Source organism: Ananas comosus, unplaced genomic scaffold (genome assembly GCF_001540865.1).
Source record: "Ananas comosus cultivar F153 unplaced genomic scaffold, ASM154086v1, whole genome shotgun sequence".
NCBI classification, from domain to species: Eukaryota; Viridiplantae; Streptophyta; class Magnoliopsida; order Poales; family Bromeliaceae; genus Ananas; species Ananas comosus.
In genome coordinates, this window is record NW_017892230.1 from 1 (window position 1) to 5,046 (window position 5,046).

The 5,046-nt window shown below is 42.4% G+C and overlaps 1 pseudogene; it reads right to left on the reverse strand.

The window, feature by feature from the left end:
• Window positions 1-5: 5 nt before the first annotated feature.
• Window positions 6-3,607, reverse strand: LOC109705345 (annotated as a pseudogene).
• Window positions 3,608-5,046: the final 1,439 nt, after the last annotated feature.

Sequence of the window (5,046 nt, forward strand, 5' to 3'; positions counted from 1 at the left end):
TCTTTAATCATGTCAATTGGCTTGCGATACTACCTTCTTAGCGCCGTTGTATGTTGGGCAAGCAACAAATCCGGAAAATGGCAATAAAATATTACCTAGAATGCATTATATAGCATGTTATCCCGCCAGAACGCTTTTCAATTGTTACAAAAAAGAAAGAGATATTTACATCTATGTCCTCATAAATATCTACATATTATATCCCTGTAAAAGCTGAATGTTCATACATACCCTCCAAAATCTCGTAATTTAAGTAAATACTAATATACATGAAGTTAGAAAATGCTCTTTGAAAGTTCTTTAAGCATAAAACAAACTTTCTCGAAAATTTCATTTTTACAGTATGCAAATAAATAGATGATGTTATTGGCATAGATAAATAATAAAAAAATATAGAATATAGACTAGTACCTTGGTTGATCTTTTCAATTTCATCAAGGGAATGACAACAGAGACCTGATCTACCAGTACAATGTCAAATGTGGGCCACATAGACAAAACACACACAGTGCAACAAATATACAATGAAGATATGCACAGATAGCATGGAAACGGTAGAAAATATAGCGAGGTAGGAAACCACCATACATAGTCACTGAAAAAAGACCTGAAGAAACAAAAGTTATATGAACATTACTAATTCACAACATTAGAGAAATCTTGCAATAAAAAAAAGCACCAAAATATGCAGAAGCTTCTTATCTACGCCTTTCTCTTAGCTGTAAACCTCAAATAGAAACAATTAGCTATTAGAAAGGTGTAAAACAATAGTCCTTAACTACTTTTCAGCATGTCAAAACAATTTTCATGCATGGCTGTTTCGTAAGAAAAGTTAAAAGTTCTCGATGTAGTTTTATATTCTCTTGTTCACTATTGTTTGTTTTAATTTCCCATTAAAAGTTATGGAAAGCAAAAATAGTATTTTTATCTTTTCTTTCCACGCCCTGATGAGAATAGGAAAAAAGCATAACATGCCCCAATAAATTCTCTAATTAGTGGCAGAAAAAAAAATCCATCTATGCCTCATCAATTTAAGCTATATCCTATGTGGAACAAAATTTTCCTCCGGATTTTGATATATGAGTTTCTTAAGACCAAAGTAACCGGCATGGGAAAAGAAGCAACGAGATAGGAGAAAAGTAGTGGCATAATATAGATTATTCTAACATATCAATCATTTTGGTATCATTTGATAGCAATCATGACATGCTTCCAATGAAAAGCAAGATGCAACAAAAACTGTGGCTATTCAACCTATTCAGCGACACATTTTTGGCCTTAACTTTGCTATTTTAAAACACATAAATAGGAAATTCAGTCACCAAATGAGTGCAACTATTCACAAAAGCCTCACCAGAAACAGTCTCCTCGAAGCAGTGATTCTTGTCGTGATATGATGTGAAACAATGGACGCTATGCCCATGAGCAGCAAGCTCGATGGCGGCATCAACAATCAATTTTTTTGCCCTACCTACACATTTATAATAATATGAGATGATCAAAACTCTATTCATCAACCAATTAAAATGGATTACTTATGCAACTACAATACTATTACACTGTATTACATTTGTGTTGAAAATTAGTTCATCATGGAGGTATGAGAGAAAGGACCCACTCGTCATGTTGATCAAAAAAGAGATTTATCATGATCTTTAGTTTCTTAACAGGTTATACTATCATCTTTAATTTTATTCTCATCAAATGGTGCAGTGAAAATTGTTTATCCCAAGTTTACCTCAACACTGCCTTTACAGTGTAGAGAAATTTAAGCATGCAATAAAATAGCCTACCAGAAGAATATTACTAATATCTCAAATATAGATAAAGGGCAATGGACAAATAAGAAACACTTTGTAGGTCACATGACTATTTTGCAGCTACCAATGTTGCAATGTCACAATACAGTAGCAAAGGCTTCGAAGACTTGCTAGAAAGGATACAAAAAGATAGAGTGGACTCAATTTGTTCAAAATTGACTGCTAAAATATGTCTAAAAATAGTTTTAGAACAAAAAGGATATTTACTCCAGAAAGCCTGCATTTTATTTTCACCTGAATGATTATAAGGACGATGAAAACGGTGAAAATTGGATAACATAACATTTGAATACCTCCACACACTTTCCTAGGAAAACTGCTTTTACATCCTCATAAATATTAATTTAGTTTTTGCTTTTCTTCTCTTGTATCCTCTTTCTTATGATCCTATAGCTATCTCTTTCCCAACTATCATCTCCAAACTGTTAAAGCCTTGACAATAACTTTTCATTGCAATAATATCAAAGATTCCGAAAGTGGACAAGAGAAAACTAAATCATACAGGTAAACTAAAACAATTGCCCTCTATAACCACTAATTGGTAGGGAGAATTGAGAAAAAAACAAAATATGAGTAAGTCTTACATGTTCACAAATTTGTTCCAAAAGATATGCCAAAAAATATGGCTATCATATATGCAACTTTAGATCCTGAATTTCTCGCTCAAACAATTCAACAGTTGAAGGGTCTTATATATTGTAAACCGTCCCTAGTACCTTACAAAATCAAATTTCCTTATGTAATGACCATTTTAGCAACACGACCAATAAAATGAATCCTGTCTCCAACTTCCTCTTAGATTAAAGTAGGGTTAAAAGACCGTTTTACAACAAAAGTGAATGGAAGCTAGAAATTTTAAATTTATGGATAGAGCTAGAAATAACAGGGGCAAAACGTACGTCCGGTCCCCTTAGCGTCTTAATATTGCGACTCCGTCACTATACTTTTCACTTGAATGTTTTTAGTCACTAAACATTCACATTTAATGCACCCTAACAGTCAAGGAAAAAAAAAATCAGAATCAAATAATTTTATGAAGTAATCATTTTATCCTTTCCTACAAAATGATTTGCTTTACTTCAGTTTCGTTCAAAGTTCACAATGGGTTAAAAATCCATTTTACAGCGAACATATTTAACAGATATCAACCCCTTACCAGGGAATGAAGTGCAATATATGTGAAAGTTTAGGAACTAAAGGATTTTTCTTTTTTCCCCCCTCTTTGAAACTAAGTAAGAAGTTCAGGGACAAGAAGCAATATCGNGCCGCCTCCACCCTTCCCCGACCTCTGGCCGCCGGCCCCGCCGCCCCGAACCGTCGCCGAGCGCCGCCATCGCCGCCACTGCTGCTTGCGGCCAGCTAGGCCGAGCTCAGGCCGAGCTGGGTTGCAACAGCTGCCCACGCGCCGCCGCCGCCTGAGATCGCTCCCGCCGCTGTCCCCGGAGCCTGGCGACCCTCCCCGGCCGGTCGCCGCCGCCTCTGCGAGTCGCCGCCGCCACCGCGTGCCTTGGGCGCCGCCGCCCCAGCCTGCTGACCGAGCCAAGCTCGGGTGGCCATACCCGAGCCGCGGGCCACCGCCGCTGTCGCCCGCCACCTCCCTCCTCCTCCTCCGGCCGTTGGGGACCTGCCGCCGTCGTCCCCGAGGAGCCCCGGCCGCCGCCGTGGCCGCAGCTTCGCTGGAATCCGAGTCTAACTGGTGTAGGCTCGGCTAGCTCCGCCGTCGCCGCCACCGCCCCTCCGCCGCAAACCAAGGTGAGCACCACACTCCTCTCCTCATCCGCACCCATCCCTGGCCGCCGCGCATGCCGCCGTGCTGCCGGAAGCCGGCCGGAGCAACCTTGCTCCGGCCAAGCCCGAAATAGGGCTTATGTTGGATACGTTACTGTTCTGAGCTTCCTAAGCCTCCCCGATCTCTGCTGAAGGGAGCACGATGATCGTAGCAAATTGCTGATCATCGTGCTCACCTTAGATTCTGTCGGGAACACTCCGTTCCTCTGTTTCGGCGGTGTCGACCCTATCGAGCTTGTTTGGCTGATGTTTTGAGTTTGCGCACGCTTATCCGGTGATCCGAGGCTGTCCTGATGCCTCCGGAGGTGAGCACGGTTATCGTTGGTCAGTGATGATCACAGTGCTCACCTCACTTTGGATCAATAGTGTCCGGTTAGCCCTGTTTGGCGTGATCTTCCCCGACTGCGCGCAGTTAGTAGAACTTTGGGTTGCTCCCGCGCTTCCCACAGTGAGCCATTGTGCTCTAGACCGAGAGCACGGCCTCCGGCACGTCGAGACCTGTTAATACGTGTCTCGGCAAAGCTTAGAAGTCCTCGGTTTGTGAGAATGAGTCATAGAAGTTCCCAGATTTACATAAAATGATGGATTTTATGTAAACACGGGGGCTTTTGTGCAATTGTACGCCTTGTGGCTACTGTGGGCAGTGTGTATGAGCGTGTTTGACCTCTGGACTGGTTGTCCATGACCCGATAGCCTTTGCGCAAATCGAAAAGTCGATTCCAGCACGTTTTTCGGCGAAATTTGCCGAAAGAATGCGGTTTCGGTTCGGATTTCTTCCGACGTGGTTTGGTTATCCTGTAATTTATCGCTGAGCCTTGTTGGCTGGTCACCATCATCATTTTGTGGGTTCGATGATGATGGGTCAGCGACGATGGGTTCCGGTGTCGAAATAGACACTTTCGGGAACCCGGATTTGTATAATTACCCGACAGTAATGGTGTAGTTGCGGTATCTTGTGTTTGCTGCCAGAAAATCCAAATTGGAGTGTTTTGGGGCAGCAGGTGACTCGTGACACGAGTCGGTGAGTTTTGGGGCACTTAGTGGGTCCCAACGGTGTCCCGGTGTGGTTTTCGGGACTTCCGGTGAGTTACGGGGATCGGTTTTGGGAAACCGATTCGGGGATCTTATGTGGGGGGTTTGTGAGTCTCGTGCTTTGGGTTAGTGGTTTGGATACTGACTTGGTGGATCTTCTTAGGTCCAGTAGACTCTGTGCGTACCCAGTGTTCCACGCGACAGTGACAGGTGGGTGCTTCGAGCTGGTAGTCGGTGAGAGCGTTTCACCTCCTTCTCCTGTTTTTCTATTCCAGTATTTTGGTCTCTACATGTCTTTGTTTGCTTATCTTTCGTATATCGTACCTCTTTGATTGCATTTGGTTAGTAGTTGATAGACATGTAGAACAGGATGCATTTGTATTTCAATATCTCTGTGGACCTTGGG